Consider the following 18,422-nt stretch of genomic DNA (forward strand, 5'->3'; position numbering starts at 1 on the left):
GATCGTAAACCCCTCTTGTGATGTCTCACCTCTCTCTTATCCCTGCTCTGATCACAAACCTCTCTTGTGATGTCTCACCTCTCTTATCCCTGCTCTGATCACAAACCCCTCTTTTGATGTCTCACCTCTCTCTTATCCCTGCTCTTATGACAAACCCCTCTTGTGATGTCTCACCTCTCTCTTATCCCTGCTCTGATCACAAACCCCTCTTGTGATGTCTCACCTCTCTCTTATCCCTGCTCTGATCATAAACCCCTCTTGTGATGTCTCACCTCTCTTATCCCTGCTCTGATCATAAACCTCTCTTGTGATGTCTCACCTCTTATCCCTGCTCTAATGACAAACCCCTCTTGTGATGTCTCACCTCTCTCTTATCCCTGCTCTGATCACAAACCCCTCTTGTGATGTCTCACCTCTTATCCCTGCTCTGATCACAAACCTCTCTTGTGATGTCTCACCTCTTATCCCTGCTCTGATCACAAAACCCTCTTGTGATGTCTCACCTCTCTTATCCCTGCTCTGATTACAAACCCCTCTTGTGATGTCTCACCTCTCTTATCCCTGCTCTGACCACAAACTCCTGTTGTGATGTCTCACCTCTCTCTTATCCCTGCTCTCATGACAACCCCCTCTTGTGATGTCTCACCTCTTATCCCTGCTCTGATCATAAACCCCTCTTGTGATGTCTCACCTCTTATCCCTGCTCTGATCATAAACCCCTCTTGTGATGTCTCACCTCTCTTATCCCTGCTCTGATCACAAACCCCTCTTGTGATGTCTCTCCTCTCTCTCATCCCTGCTCTGATGACAAACCTCTCTTGTGATGTCTCACCTCTCTTATCCCTGCTCTGATCACAAACCTCTCTTGTGATGTCTCACCTCTCTCTTATCCCTGTTCTGATCATAAACCCCTCTTGTGATGTCTCACCTCTTATCCCTGCTCTGATGACAAACCCCTCTTGTGATGTCTCACCTCTCTTATCCCTGCTCTGATCACAAACCCCTCTTGTGACGTCTCACCTCTCTTATCCCTGCTCTGATCACAAACCCCTCTTGTGATGTCTCACCTCTCTCTTATCCCTGCTCTGATCACAAACCCCTCTTGTGACGTCTCACCTCTCTTATCCCTGCTCTGATCACAAACCCCTCTTGTGACGTCTCACCTCTCTTATCCCTGCTCTGATCCCAAACCCCTCTTGTGATGTCTCACCTCTCTTATCCCTGCTCTGATCACAAACCTCTCTTGTGATGTCTCACCTCTTATCCCTGCTCTGATCACAAACCCCTCTTGTGATGTCTCACCTCTCTCTTATCCCTGCTCTGATCACAAACCCCTCTTGTGATGTCTCACCTCTCTCTTATCCCTGCTCTGATCACAAACCCCTCTTGTGATGTCTCACCTCTCTTATCCCTGCTCTGACCACAAACCCCTCTTGTGATGTCTCACCTCTCTTATCCCTGCTCTGATCACAAACCCCTCTTGTGATGTCTCACCTCTCTTATCCCTGCTCTGATCATAAATCCCTCTTGTGATGTCTCACCTCTTATGCCAGCTCTGATCACAAACCCCTCTTGTGATGTCTCTCCTCTCTCTTATCACTGCTCTGATCACAAACCCCTCTTGTGATGTCTCACCTCTCTTATCCCTGCTCTGATGACAAACCTCTCTTGTGATGTCTCACCTCTCTCTCATCCCTGCTCTGATCACAAACCCCTCTTGTGACGTCTCACCTCTCTCTTATCCCTGCTCTGATCACAAACCCCTCTTTTGATGTCTCTCCTCTCTCATATACCTGCTCTGATCACAAACCCCTCTTGTGATGTCTCTCCTCTCTCTTATCCCTGCTCTGATCACAAACTTCTCTTGTGATGTCTCACCTCTCTTATCACTGCTCTGATCACAAACCCCTCTTGTGATATCTCCCCTCTCTCTTATCCCTGCTCTGATGACAAACCTCTCTTGTGATGTCTCACCTCTCTCTTATCCCTGCTCTGATCACAAACCCCTCTTTTGATGTCTCTCCTCTCTCATATACCTGCTCTGATCACAAACCCCTCTTGTGATGTCTCACCTCTCTCTTATCACTGCTCTGATCACAAACTTCTCTTGTGATGTCTCACCTCTCTCTTATCCCTGCTCTGATCACAAACCCCTCTTGTGATGTCTCACCTCTCTTATCCCTGCTCTGATGACAAACCCTCTCTTGTGATGTCTCACCTCTTATCCCTGCTCAGATCAAAAACCTCTCTTGTGATGTCTCACCTCTCTCTTATCCCTGCTCTGATCACAAACCCCTCTTGTGACGTCTCACCTCTCTTATCCCTGCTCTGATCAAAAACCCCTCTTGTGATGTCTCACCTCTCTCTTATCCCTGCTCTGATCACAAACCTCTCTAGTGATGTCTCACCTCTCTCTCATCCCTGCTCTGATTACAAACCCCTCTTGTGATGTCTCACCTCTCTTATCCCTGCTCTGATCACAAACCCCTCTTGTGATGTCTCACCTCTCTCTTATCCCTGCTCTGATCACAAACCCCTCTTGTGACGTCTCACCTCTCTTATCCCTGCTCTGACCACAAACCCCTTCTTGTGATGTCTCACCTCTCTCTTATCCCTGCTCTGACCACAAACCCCTCTTGTGATGTCTCACCTCTCTTATCCCTGCTCGGATCACAAACCCCTCTTGTGATGTCTCACCTCTCTCTTATCCCTGCTCTGATCACAAACCCCTCTTGTGATGTCTCACCTCTCTCTTATCCCTGCTCTGATCATAAATCCCTCTTGTGATGTCTCACCTCTTATGCCAGCTCTGATCACAAACCCCTCTTGTGATGTCTCTCCTCTCTCTTATCACTGCTCTGATCACAAACCCCTCTTGTGATGTATCACCTCTCTTATCCCTGCTCTGATGACAAACCTCTCTTGTGATGTCTCACCTCTCTCTCATCCCTGCTCTGATCACAAACCCCTCTTGTGACGTCTCACCTCTCTCTTATCCCTGCTCTGATCATAAACCTCTCTTGTGATGTCTCACCTCTTATGCCAGCTCTGATCACAAACCCCTCTTGTGATGTCTCTCCTCTCTCTTATCACTGCTCTGATCACAAACTTCTCTTGTGATGTCTCACCTCTCTTATCCCTGCTCTGATCACAAACCCCTCTTGTGATGTCTCTCCTCTCTCTTATCACTGCTCTGATCACAAACTTCTCTTGTGATGTCTCACCTCTCTTATCCCTGCTCTGACCACAAACCCCTCTTGTGATGTCTCACCTCTCTTATCCCTGCTCTGATCACAAACCTCTCTTGTGATGTCTCACCTCTTATCCCTGCTCTGATCACAAACCCCTCTTGTGATGTCTCACCTCTCTCTTATCCCTGCTCTGATCACAAACCCCTCTTGTGATGTCTCACCTCTCTCTTATCCCTGCTCTGATCACAACCCCCTCTTGTGATGTCTCACCTCTCTCTTATCCCTGCTCTGATCATAAATCCCTCTTGTGATGTCTCACCTCTTATGCCAGCTCTGATCACAAACCCCTCTTGTGATGTCTCTCCTCTCTCTTATCACTGCTCTGATCACAAACCCCTCTTGTGATGTCTCACCTCTCTTATCCCTGCTCTGATGACAAACCTCTCTTGTGATGTCTCACCTCTCTCTCATCCCTGCTCTGATCACAAACCCCTCTTGTGACGTCTCACCTCTCTCTTATCCCTGCTCTGATCACAAACCCCTCTTGTGATGTCTCTCCTCTCTCTTATCACTGCTCTGATTACAAACTTCTCTTGTGATGTCTCACCTCTCTCTTATCCCTGCTCTGATCACAAACCCCTCTTGTGATGTCTCACCTCTCTCTTATCCCTGTTCTGATCATAAACCCCTCTTGTGATGTCTCACCTCTAATCCCTGCTCTGATGACAAACCCCTCTTGTGATGTCTCACCTCTTATCCCTGCTCAGATCACAAAACCCCTCTTGTGATGTCTCACCTCTTATCCCTGCTCAGATCACAAACCCCCCTTGTGATGTCTCACCTCTCCCTTATCCCTGCTCTGATGACAAACCCCTCTTGTGATGTCTCACCTCTCTCTTATCCCTGCTCTGATCACAAACCCCTCTTGTGATGTCTCACCTCTCTTATCCCTGCTCTGATGACAAACCCCTCTTGTGATGTCTCACGTCTCTCTTATCCCTGCTCTGATCACAAACCCCTCTTGTGATGTCTCACCTCTCTTATCCCTGCTCTGATGACAAACCCCTCTTGTGATGTCTCACCTCTCTCTTATCCCTGCTCTGATCACAAACCCCTCTTGTGATGTCTCTCCTCTCTCTTATCCCTGCTCTGACCACAAACCCCTCTTGTGATGTCTCACCTCTCTTATCCCTGCTCTGATGACAAACCCCTCTTGTGATGTCTCACCTCTCTTATCCCTGCTCTGATGACAAACCACTCTTGTGATGTCTCACCTCTCTCTTATCCCTGCTCTGATGAAAAACCCCTCTTGTGATGTCTCACCTCTCTCTTATCCCTGCTCTGATCACAAACCCCTCTTGTGATGTCTCACCTCTCTCTTATCCCTGCTCTGATCACAAACCCCTCTTGTGATGTCTCTCCTCTCTTATCCCTGCTCTGATCACAAACCCCTCTTGTGATGTCTCACCTCTCTCTTATCCCTGCTCTGATCACAAACCCCTCTTGTGATGTCTCACCTCTCTCTTATCCCTGCTCTGATCACAAACCCCTCTTGTGATGTCTCTCCTCTCTTATCCCTGCTCTGATCACAAACCTCTCTTGTGATGTCTCACCTCTCTTATCCCTGCTCTGATCACAAACTCCTCTTGTGATGTCTCACCTCTCATATCCCTGCTCTGATGACAAACCCCTCTTGTGATGTCTCACCTCTCTTATCCCTGCTCTGATGACAAACCCCTCTTGTGATGTCTCGCCTCTCTCTTATCCCTGCTCTGACCACAAACCCCTCTTGTGATGTCTCACCTCTCTTATCCCTGCTCTGATTGTGGTATATAAATAAATAATACCGGATCTAGGTTTGAATAGGCATAGCAATAACAGATAGCTCAATAAATAAGAGTCAAGATTCGAGGTAGTAGGAGTTTGCAGGTTTATTACAGCATAAAGGACAGGAACAGGACAACCTGCACAGGAATGGGATGGCAAGGCCGGGCAGCTGCCCGGGGCAGGATCTGGAATGAGCGCGCTAGCTTTTAATAACAATACACGAACATATATTCTAAAACAGTTGCATTACAGTACATAGGATATTATTTATTTTATTTTATTTTGAATATTTGTAGAGCGCAGCTGATACCTTGCAGGCTTCCTGGCGCTGGAGAATACTCTGTTGACGGTTGACCGGGAAGCAGTCAGACGGGCATTTATTGGGGGAAGAGCCAGGTCTTAATACGTCTCCTGAATGGCAGAAGCTGAGAACTCTGACGTATGTCGGTGGGCAGGCTGTTCCACAGCTTGGCCGCTGCAACCCTGAAGGATCTGCCCCCTGTTCTGGTTTTGTTGAATCTGGGTACCTTTACCAGACAGGCCGAGGATGAGCGTAAATCTCTGGCAGGAGTGTACCACCGAAACAGGGCTTGCAGAGGTTTGGGTCCAAGTCCATGCAGAGCCTTAAAGACAATGCAGAGGGACTTGAAGGCCACACGTTGTTTTAAGGGAAGCCAATGTAGCTCAGCCAGAGCTGCTGTGGCCGAAGCCCTCCTCGTCCAGCCAAGAGCAAGCTTGGCGGCGGCAGATTGAATTCGCTGTAGTCGATCCATCAATGTGACTGGAGACTCCAGGAGCAGGGCGTTACAATAGTCGAGGCGACTAAGTATCGTACCCCTGACTATTGACGCCCGAGCTTGTGCCGGGAGAAGAGGCATGATTTTTCGGAATGAGCGGAGCAGGGCTGTGCAGGTCCCCACGATTTTCGTCACCTGTGTTTCCAAACTTAATTTATTGTCAAGCATGGCTCCCAGGTTGCGTACCGCGGCAACCGGCAGAGGCTTGTCTCTGATCTCTGGGGGCCAGAATTCATTCGGAAACTGGCGGGGTATCTTGGTGCCTGAACAGAACAGGACCTCCGTTTTAGAGGAATTGAACTGGAGGGAGTTTCTGTGTAGCCATCCAGCCGTCTCTCTTAGGCAGTCATGGAAGGTGGACAAAGGGATGGCATCCTCACCTTCCCAGGAGAGGATGAGCTGCGTATCATCAGCGTAATTTATTGTTTTAATCCCAAAGGATTTGATTAGCTTGACTAGCGGGATGAGGTACACATTGAAAAGGATGGGGCTGATGGAGGAGCCCTGAGGGACTCCCTGGGGTACTGGTGCAAAGGTAGATTGGAATGGGGGAAGGGCGACAGCCTGTCTTCTGTCCCGAAGGTAGGAGTGAAGCCAGAGCAATGCCGTGCCCTCCACTCCCACTTCACCAAGTCTCTGCAGCAGCGTGCCGTGGTTAACCGTATCGAATGCGGCAGACAGGTCCAGCAGTATCAGCGCCACTGGCTGGCCCCTGTCTGCACGCATGCGAAGATCCTCCATAGCTGTCAAGACTGCTGTTTCGGTGCCGTGGGCAGGACGGAACCCGAACTGGTGGTCGTCAAGCAGTGTGTTCTGTTCTAGGTGGGCGGACAGGCACGAACTGACCCATCGTTCGGCGACCTTCGCTGGGAAAGGCGAAGCAGTGGGTGTGGTCAATAGCAGTCGCGAAAGATAAGGGTAAAAGTGGGTGTAACAAGAGGCGTATACATAGACATGTGATGTAAACGTAACAGAATATGTCATGAATGGGGCGGAAACATGGAGGGGGCTACCTAAGGAGCCGGGACCTCTAACCTAATGGTGCGCGCAAACTGGCAATGACGTGTTACTAGGAGAAGCTGGGGGCTATGAACTCTGTGCTAGGAGCAGAGACTGAAGTCTGGAGAGTCAGGGCGACATGTACCTAAACAGTATCTAGTATCTGATGTTTAGAGAACATGTTGATAGAATCCAAAAGTTATCGGGGTAAAGGCTAACAGACTCTAAGACTGGAGCATGCATTATTCTACATGTAGTGCGTGATGAAGAATATTAAATGACCATTAATACAGTATTTTCTCTTACATGGAGACGTAAAGGCTAGACAATGACGGAAACTATTGATGCAGTTCAGTAGCTTAGGAATGCAGAGAAGGAGGGCTGGACTGATAACTAGAATCATAACATACTCTTGGCAGACTCAGAGACAGAGCCAGGCTGAGCCGGGCACTGTGAGGCAGGAAGTAAGTGAAGGGTCAGGAACACAGGTGGGGGCTGTATCGCTCCTCAGCGAGGGCTCAGGAGACAGGAGCTGAAATCTGGTGTCCGGGCCCTTTTGAGGCCTAGAAACGGGGACTTTACAATGAAATAACGTGCACACTGAGAAACGTGGCAACATGACTTTACATAGGCCTGATATTCGTAGTATTCACGAGGACTGGGAACAGGCATACTGGAGATGGACACAACTATAATTGCGTCTTTAATCGAACAGAGGGAATACATATGCATATTAATCATGCACACATAACATATGATGGAGGACGCGTAGGGACACAGAACATGGCAAAATTTACTTTTCCACATTCCCTCCTTGTCACTACGTTTCCATCAGGAAACATCAATATTCATGATACCATCTATCATTTCACACAGTATCATTTGCTCGTCTCGAATTGTCCTGGAACGGGATTCAGAACGTGACCCAGGACTAGGAATACAAGAGGTAGCACAAATGCCGCAAATCGCAGGGCCACATTGTATACAGAGGCAGCAGCTGAATATGATCGCTACTGCAATACCTAGAAAGGACAAGACTTTCCATCCCCAGGCGGAAATTATATTCCAGAACCAACCGGACCATGTCCAGGTGCCTGGATCTTGGTGTAACAGATGGGCAATTTTATGGAGTCTGGTTATAGCTGAATAAACAGACGGCGCGTTATTTGGAATGAAAATGCAGCAACTAGATCCGATGACTCTACAAGCCCCGCCCCTATCGGCCAGTATGACGTCAAGGACGAGACGATTCTGGAGCACGACAAATCTCATAGCAGATTGTTCTTCGGTTAAGTTACCTAGGGCAGAGGCAGTCTCATTAACTACGGCTTCGAGGGTTCTGGTTAATCTACGTATTAGCTTACTATTCTGGATAGGTCCTATAAAGAAAAAGAAACCTCTATTGAAATCTGTATACTGTTCTAGAGCAGTTTCAGTATAATCGACAATGGGGGACTCGACCTCCCTTCTATGTCTAAAGTGTACTAGAAGTGTGTTTCTATGATAATCAGATGGGGCTAGGAAAACTGGTGGCAGTAGGAAGGCAATGTAACAGGTTCCCTCCCAATCGAGGGGCAGACGAACATATGCGGTTTGACCACAAACAAAATAAGAATGACGTGAAGCTTTGAAAATAGATTTCCCACTGTCACTATACTTGACAATAGTAGTACAATCACTATGTCCTACATGTACGGAACCATAATTTCTAACACATAATTCGCCTTTAACTGGTAGTACTGAAATAGCGGGTAAGTCTGGAGTGGAATCAGACTGAACATTCAGGACCATGAAATTCGAAGAATAATTACCTAGATTATAAACTTCATTTTCTAGATCTAACCCTGTTCTGTGGGGAAGACCTTGCTTGTCTGGAAAACATGTACTGTTAAGAAAAGACATATCTGTTGAGGATGACGTTAACGTGGACCAGGCTCCACACGAACCATTATGTGAAAATGGATAAGGAAAAAGTGGCAGAACTCCCTTCGGTGTCTGGAAAGGGGGGAGTCGACCACACACCCAACAATTAGTGGCATTGCTGGTCTGGTGTGAATAATGTAACATGCGGATAAAAGAATTGTTGCGCATAGCGAGGCGATAAGAGAGTTCATGAGGAGGCAGATCACTAAACGTGTGCTCTACTGTAACATTAGAAGACTTATTTACATGAGAAACTGGAAAATACAAGTAGAATGCATAACTGGTGCAGGAAATCATAATGCTGAGAAACAAAACGAAACTTAGAAAAACGATACATCGGATTGAGTTTTGACTAACTCTCTCACTATGGGGGTCTATTTTATACATGTCAGAAACCGGTCTAACCGTTTCACCTAGGGGAGGACTTAGACAATCAAACTGGCTGACTTATTTTACTAGACCTTAACTTTTTCTTATACTCCTGTTGCGGAGTTATCTCTAACAGGGAAGGGTTCGTGTCAATGTCTTTTGCGGGACAGTCCTTAAGAATAGTACTTTGGCAGTCTTTAGAATCCTCGGAAATGTTCTTTGAAACAGGTTTCAGTCCATAACATTTCTTGATATGCGAAAGATGCACCCAGCCTTTCCTTCCCTCCAACTTCACGGCTGTACGGGTGGTGAGGAGGACCTGTCGGGGCTCCTTCCAGCGAGGCTCCAGCGGACTTGAACGATCAAAGTTTCTCACTAGGACCATGGATCCGGGAACGATTTCATGCGGTGCCACTTCGGTATTGTCTGGAAATGCGGCGGCAACCTGTGAACGACAAGAGTTGAGGGCAGACATCAAGGAAGCTAGGTAATCTGTCAGCATATTACTTGAAACATCGGTAATACTTCGGGGTCTGGGTGTACCCCACATGTTAGGGGGGCGGCCGAATACGACCTCGTACGGGGACAGACCTGATCTGGAATGTGCGACCATGCGCATGTAAAACAAAGCAACAGGCAGAGCTACTAGCCAGTCCACACCTTTCTCTTGACATACTTTTGCAATGCGGATTTTCAAAGTCTGGTTATGTCTCTCTACGAGACCGGCTGCTTCAGGATGGCGTACACAATGGAACTTCCACTGGTACCCTAACAAAAGGGAAACATGTTTCATCAACTCGGATGAGAATGGCTGGCCGTTATCAGAATATACGACTCTAGGGAGTCCATAACGGGGGAAGAACTCACGAACCAACTGCTTGGCAGTGGTCGCGGCTGTGTAATCTGGGACTGGATATGCCTCTGTCCACCTTGACAAAGCGCATACAACTACAAGGACATACTTGAAACCTCGACATCGCTCCATCTGAATGTAATCCATTTGGAGGACTTCAAAAGGGTGGTCAGGCGGCTGGAATCCACCTTGTTCCACCGGGACACTTTTACCTGGATTAAACTGGCAACATATCATACAGGTACGGACTTTCTGCTTGGCTGCAGCTCGTAAATGCTTGTTGAACCAAATGTTCTGGATACTGGCTAACATAGCTTTTTCTCCTAAATGTGCTGGACTATGTGCGGTATTAACAATAACTTGAACCATAGAGTCGGGGAGAAACCATGTGGTTCTACCCTTCGTTACCCATCCCTGATCTGTCTGGACCCCTCCTTGTTCGGACCATTTCTTGATTTCATCAGGAGTAGCATGTAACTGGATATCTATGACATCTTGAGTAGGGTCCTTAACTGTCATACAGGTAGTCGGATCTGGAGTATGTGTCTGTGTTGGATTAACTGAAATGTCTGGAGTCTGTGCTGTAAGCTTGGCTGTGTGATCTGCTAGATCATTACCCTGAGAAATAGTGTCAGTAACTTTCGTATGTGCTTTGCACTTCATGATAGCAATAGATGTCGGTAAATGTATGGCATCTAACAGAGCCTGAATAAGGAGACCATGCTGAATCTTGGTTCCATGAGAAGTCATGAAACCTCTCTCCTGCCAGAGCACTCCGAAGTCGTGTACGACTCCAAATGCATAACGTGAATCTGTGTAAACATTAACTTTCAGGTCCTTGGCGTGTATGCAGGCTTGAGTCAGAGCAACTAGCTCTGCTGCTTGAGCAGACAGGGTGTCAATACGGTGTGTTTCAATTACTTCAGTGTCAGTAGTCACTGCATACGCGGCTACTAGTTCTCCTGTACTTGTTCTCATGCATGAACCATCCACATAAAGTGTCAGGTCGGGATCTGGTAATGGAATATCTGTCAGATCTTGTCTTGGCTTAGTCGTAATGTTGACTACTTCCACACAGTCGTGTGTGGCAGGATTCGAAGTAACTGACGGTAACAGTGTAGCAGGATTTAAAACGTTGCAGCGTCTGATTTCTATGTGTGGCTGGAACAGTGTCAATTCATAACCTGTTAAACGTGCAATTGTCAAGTGCTGAGTTTGTGTTCGGTTTAAAAGAACTTCCACGGAGTGTGGAACTTGTACTGTCAGGGAGTGTCCTAACACTATGGAATCACTTTGTCTGATAGCTAGTGCTGTGGCTGCAACTGACTTGAGGCACACAGGCAGAGCCTGGGCTACAGGATCTAATGTGCTCGAAAAATAAGCACAAGGCTTGTACTGTCCTGCTTGATCTTGTGTGAGGACAGATAATGCGGTACCTTCGCGTTCAGTGACGAAAAGTGTAAAAGGCTTACTGTAGTTCGGTGTTGCTAGAACTGGAGCTTGACATAAAGCTTTCTTTAACTCATTGAAACTAAGTGTATGTTCAGATGTCCAAGGGAGGACAGTCGATACGGCTGCCTCCTGTGTCGTTAACTGTATCAGTGGTTTAGCTAGAAATGCATACTGAGGAATCCATTGTCTACAATAAGAAGTAAGGCCGATAAAAGCACGTACCTCCTTCTGGGTCCTGGGCTGAGGAAGACTCGCTATTAACTGGATACGGTCTGGTGTCAACTGCCTACCCCTCTTGGACAGTAAGTGGCCTAAATAGATCACTTGCTGGACACAGAATTGAAGCTTAGAAGGGGACACCTTGTGCCCCATCTCGGCTAGGAAATACAAGACTGTAAGGGATGCTCGCTCGCAAGCACGTTCAGAACGGGCTGTGATCAGTAGATCATCGACATACTGGAGCAGGGCAGTGTCAGTTGGCATGTGAATGTTGTCTAGTTGTCTCTTGAGTGCTTGACTGTAAATACTAGGACTTTCTGTGAAACCTTGAGGAGCGCGTGTGAACATATAGCTCCTTCCATTTAAACAAAATCCGAAAAGAAACTGGCTGTCTGGATGAATGGGGACACTGAAAAACGCATTCTTGAGGTCTATGACAGTGAAAAATGATGCTTCTGAATCAATAGCTGTCAACAGGGATGAAATGTCTGGGACCACTGGGTACTGAGGAATAATACATTTATTGAGTTCTCGAAGGTCAATAACTAATCGATATACTGGAGGTGCATTTGGATCAGTACGTTTCATGACAGGAATGATCGGAGAATTACATACATTGGAGTCAGTTTCTACAATTACTCCTTGAGCCATAAGCTCGTCAATAATTTTGGATAAGGCTGCTACAGCCTCAGGTGGCAATCTGTACTGTCTGATTCGTGGCAGGACTACACCTGGCTTGAGAGTCACACGATGGGGTGTGATTTGCATAAAACCAACATCAGTTGGACCTTGTGCCCATAGATGCTGCGGAACATTAGACAATCGTGGATCAAAATCTCGTAATACATAGTGACCCTTGAAGTCACGAAGAAACAATCGTATTCCCTCTGGGGAACAGCATATAACTGCACCTAACTCTTTCAGTGTTTTAATGCCTAACAAATTCTCTGGACATGACTTCGTAAGTAACAGATCAGTAGTGCGGGACAATGGACCTACTTCTAGAGTAACTGGCTGTGATATCTCGTTCACAATAGGTTTTCCTGAAAATCCAAGGGAAACATTTCTAGAGCCTGAGAGTGGAGCCCCTGGAACTTCGGCGTGACTAATGGTGGTCCTACTTGCCCCTGTATCAATCAGAAACTTTCTGTCTTTCCCTAGTACTTGACTATGAACATAGGGACCTTCTTGATCTACAGGTATCTCGATGAGAGGCAAGCCTACCTCCCTCTCTAGGCTGTTTCATGAATATGGCTGATATTCTGGATACTCGGACTGTGCATACTGGTACATCTGCTGTGTAACATGCTGTGTTGCAGCAATAGGCTGCGGTGCTGGAACGGGCTGTTGTGCATTCTGTGGCTGAGAAGTCTGTGTAACTTGTTCTTGTCTAAGCGGACGTGGTCTTTCTTTAGTCTTACCGGTAGCTATGTTGTGTTTCAGAACTGCACACTCGTTTATAAAATGACCTGGCTGTTTACAATAATTGCAGTTTCCTTTAACGGGAGCTGCAGGATGACTGGCTTGATTCGGACCCCTCTTCTGACTGTCTTGAGGAACAGATTGTGCAACTAGTACTTTCATTTTCGTGTCTTTCATACGTTTTCTCTCGTGTTCTTGCTCTTCTCTGATTCTATTCTGGTGGTATTGAAGCATCTGTAACATCTGGGACGGAGTACTAGCTTGCCAGGTACTTTCGACTTTCAAAACTCGGTTCTTAACTTGTGGACTTGAATTCTCGACTAATTTAGTAACAAAAAGGTGAGGGTATGACTCGCTACTTGTCTTGAGGCCACTGTTTATAATAAAACATTTTTCAAATCTAGAATAAAAATCACTAATATCCTCATCTTGCTTCTGTTTACAGGCTGAGATTGCATCCCAGTCTTCTTTTCTAGTTGTCAATAATCTAGGCAAAACTTGTATTAACAATTCTGGTAATTCTTTACATTTATCTCCAAGACCGGTACCTGGTACTCGTGCCTTGTCTTCAGCTTCTAGAACTGCCCAATCGATCTTTTTCTCTCCCACCTCCCAATCCTTTTCCTTGAGTTTCTCATATACCCCTGCGGGCAATAGGACTTTTAGCATTTTAATAACGTCTGGATACGTATATTCTCCCATACGGAGCATGTCTTTTAATTCTCGGTGGAACCCTGCTGGATCTTTATCATGACAGGGAATTAATTTTTTCATCTCTAAGAGTTCCATCTTTGTAATCGGGGTGTAAACAAACACTCGTTGCATTTCACCACCCTCTGTCTTAATTGGATGCACTTCTCGTAACGGATTCTGTCTATCTATGCAAAAGGGTTTACTTTCTGGGGGCGAGACATGAACAAAATGCGGGTTCAAGAACGTTCTATATTTGTGGCGCTGTTCTAGAATGACACTAATTAAATCGGTACCTAAACCTCTCCATTTATACTGGAGTAACTCGTTCAGGACATCATGTAACGGACCTGGATCAGAATGTTGACCCTCATACAAAGTAATGAGGTGCTGGATCATATACATACCCGCCAGTCGCTGCTCGGCTGGGGGCAATTTCAGAAACATTTGTGCCACTATTTCGTCTGGAAAAGTGGTAGAATCAGTAATCCATCGGACCGCTGATCGGACTAGTTCTTGTTCATGCATAGTACTTAACTCGCTATAACCGATTCGTGATTTCAGAATGTGATCGGTAGCTTGAAATACTTGTTCTAGAGAACCTTGTTCTGGTGCTGGGTGATGAAAAACTGACTTGTGTTCTAGGCGAGAATGACGGCCTGGAAATCTAGATTTTCCTACATACGCTATTCTGTCGGGATTCTCGTCGTCTACCTCTTCCGTAGGAGAGTCATTTTCTTTCTCGCTTACCTGTGCTGCCTTACGTTGATCGTGTAACCTTATTATTTCCTTACGAATTTTCTTGTACATACTCTCTATACTACCGATAGTTCTGTGCTTACCGTCGGCTATATTATCACTCCACCTTGTCAGGGTTCTCATTTCGACTTGATTTTTGGTCGGATAATCTTGTTCTCTTATTAGACAATTAATCAGAAACTTTAATAACATGAGCTGGACTTCAGCTTTTCTTTGGCACATGACGTCACTAATACTTTCTGGATCATTCCCTGTACGGATGAAACGATATATTCTGTCTAGATCTTCTTTCATATCTGGTAGGGTGTCCAAATACCCGGTCACCCGTCTTACACGTATGGAATATAGAATCATACTATCATCACCTGTGACTGGATCATAGCGACATTCAGTAAGGACTCGTCGGATATCTGCAGCGGACTGATATTTGGGCGTACGCTGTGACGCACATTCATGTAACTCGGCCAACGTTTTACGTTGGTGTGGTGGCGGGTACCAGGAGGACCTCCTCCTGCGGCCCCTAAACTGGAATCGTCGACTGATACTCTTCGTATTGGCAGAGTGGGAAATTGAAATGCAGGCTGGACTTGTATGGCGGGCTGGACCGGGGGTACCGTAGCAGGTACTCCGGTGTCTGGGGGAACAGGAATTGCCTGCTTTACAGGGACTGGTGGAACAGGAACAGGATTTGCATATTCCGGGACTGTGTCGTCCAAATAGGACGAGATGAAAATATCAGCTGCGGTCGGTTTGTGACGTAGCTTGGTCGGAACTAATGGTGGCGGGAAATTACTGGATGCCTCCGGGGTCGCTTTTGGCAAGCCCTCGGCAAGAAGAGGATACATACCCTTAATGAGGGCGTTCCTCTGTCTGTCTGACTGTTCAGTTTTAACTCGTTCCCCTATCTCGATTAATTCTTTTTCTCGGGCTCGCTCTAAAGATTCCCTACTTAATTCAGACTTTCTGATTTCTTTTTCGGTTCTTCTATGAGATTCTTTGCGCCATAACTCGATGGCATCTTTCTGTGACTGTCTGGCTTTCTTTTTCCATAATGCCTCTTCTACTCTCATGATGCACTCGGCATCCCACGTACCTGATACGGGCCATCTATACTTTTCTTCCAACTCTTTGGTGTACTCTACCCATAAATCTAGATACAATATGGCGCTTATGCCATGCTTCTGATACATAAAATGACCTGGACTGTCCCTAGGCGGGACAGGAACTGCTGGCTTCTAGCAGACCTTTTCTGGTTTTTAACTGACGCAGTTTTGAAAATAACGGCATGACTGAACTGTAATCTGGACACAATACAATACACAATAAACACGATAATTACTCCACACTCATACCACGACATTAAAATACATGAAGAACATTGAAAATAACAGTTCGAACAGAATACCACCTGGAATACTGAAAACAGAATACATGAATTTTCTCGAGAGCAGAACTGACTAGAACAGAAACTAGATGCACTGCTGAAACAGTACGAAACTCACCGGTCTCATAAAGAGACACGTCAGGACCCGCATCCACCGAAATGGACACTTCGTTTCGGGATATGTGTACCACCAAACCCCACGGACCAGAGTCAATTAGATTGACCCTGTCTAGATACTACCCCAGCAACGGTACTCACCGGGCAGCAAGAACGGAAGGCCTCGGACTGGACTGGACTGCTTCGACGCCGGACGGACGAACTTCGGACTTCTGTTACGGGTGGGCCTCCGGATACCTCGGACCTTGGACTCTCGGCTTGGGCTCTGGTCGGGACTCGCCGCATTCCTCCACCGCCTCGTCTGGATGCTGGACCGCCACCTCCGTCTCCTCCGTGGGCCTGAGGGATACTTGAAGCAGAAATATCTGCCGGTGCGCAGAAGAGTTCCGTCACGGCTGCAGAGGGTCAGGGGGCACGCGTGGCTTCACCGGCGCGTGGGGAAAGGGCAAGTCCCTATTCGGGCGCCATTATGTGGTATATAAATAAATAATACCGGATCTAGGTTTGAATAGGCATAGCAATAACAGATAGCTCAATAAATAAGAGTCAAGATTCGAGGTAGTAGGAGTTTGCAGGTTTATTACAGCATAAAGGACAGGAACAGGACAACCTGCACAGGAATGGGATGGCAAGGCCGGGCAGCTGCCCGGGGCAGGATCTGGAATGAGCGCGCTAGCTTTTAATAACAATACACGAACATATATACTAAAACAGTTGCATTACAGTACATAGGATAGGCGGAGCAGTGGGTGTGGTCAATAGCAGTCGCGAAAGATAAGGGTAAAAGTAGGTGTAACAAGAGGCGTATACATAGACATGTGATGTAAACGTAACAGAATATGTCATGAATGGGGCGGAAACATGGAGGGGGCTACCTAAGGAGCCGGGACCTCTAACCTAATGGTGCGCGCAAACTGGCAATGACGTGTTACTAGGAGAAGCTGGGGGCTATGAACTCTGTGCTAGGAGCAGAGACTGAAGTCTGGAGAGTCAGGGCGACATGTACCTAAACAGTATCTAGTATCTGATGTTTAGAGAACATGTTGATAGAATCCAAAAGTTATCGGGGTAAAGGCTAACAGACTCTAAGACTGGAGCATGCATTATTCTACATGTAGTGCGTGATGAAGAATATTAAATGACCATTAATACAGTATTTTCTCTTACATGGAGACGTAAAGGCTAGACAATGACGGAAACTATTGATGCAGTTCAGTAGCTTAGGAATGCAGAGAAGGAGGGCTGGACTGATAACTAGAATCATAACATACTCTTGGCAGACTCAGAGACAGAGCCAGGCTGAGCCGGGCACTGTGAGGCAGGAAGTAAGTGAAGGGTCCGGAACACAGGTGGGGGCTGTATCGCTCCTCAGCGAGGGCTCAGGAGACAGGAGCTGAAATCTGGTGTCCGGGCCCTTTTGAGGCCTAGAAACGGGGACTTTACAATGAAATAACGTGCACACTGAGAAACGTGGCAACGTGACTTTACATAGGCCTGATATTCGTAGTATTCACGAGGACTGGGAACAGGCATACTGGAGATGGACACAACTATAATTGCGTCTTTAATCGAACAGAGGGAATACATATGCATATTAATCATGCACACATAACATATGATGGAGGACGCGTAGGGACACAGAACATGGCAAAATTTACTTTTCCACATCTCTTATCCCTGCTCTGATGAAAAACCCCTCTTGTGATGTCTCACCTCTCTCTTATCCCTGCTCTGATCACAAACCCCTCTTGTGATGTCTCACCTCTCTCTTATCCCTGCTCTGATCAGAAACCCCTCTTGTGATGTCTCTCCTCTCTTATCCCTGCTCTGATCACAAACCCCTCTTGTGATGTCTCACCTCTCTCTTATCCCTGCTCTGATCACAAACCCCTCTTGTGATGTCTCACCTCTCTCTTATCCCTGCTCTGATCACAAACCCCTCTTGTGATGTCTCTCCTCTCTTATCCCTGCTCTGATCACAAACCTCTCTTGTGATGTCTCACCTCTCTTATCCCTGCTCTGATCACAAACTCCTCTTGTGATGTCTCACCTCTCATATCCCTGCTCTGATGACAAACCCCTCTTGTGATGTCTCACCTCTCTTATCCCTGCTCTGATGACAAACCCCTCTTGTGATGTCTCGCCTCTCTCTTATCCCTGCTCTGACCACAAACCCCTCTTGTGATGTCTCACCTCTCTTATCCCTGCTCTGATGACAAACCCCTCTTGTGATGTCTCACCTCTCTCTATCCCTGCTCTGATGACAAACCCCTCTTGTGATGTCTCACCTCTCTCTTATCCCTGCTCTGATCACAAACCCCTCTTGTGATGTCTCACCTCTCTCTTATCCCTGCTCTGATCACAAAACCCCTCTTGTGATGTCTCTCCTCTCTTATCCCTGCTCTGATCACAAACCTCTC

The sequence above is a fragment of the Lissotriton helveticus genome, chromosome 1_1, assembly GCF_964261635.1.
Source record: "Lissotriton helveticus chromosome 1_1, aLisHel1.1, whole genome shotgun sequence".
Taxonomy (NCBI): Eukaryota; Metazoa; Chordata; class Amphibia; order Caudata; family Salamandridae; genus Lissotriton; species Lissotriton helveticus.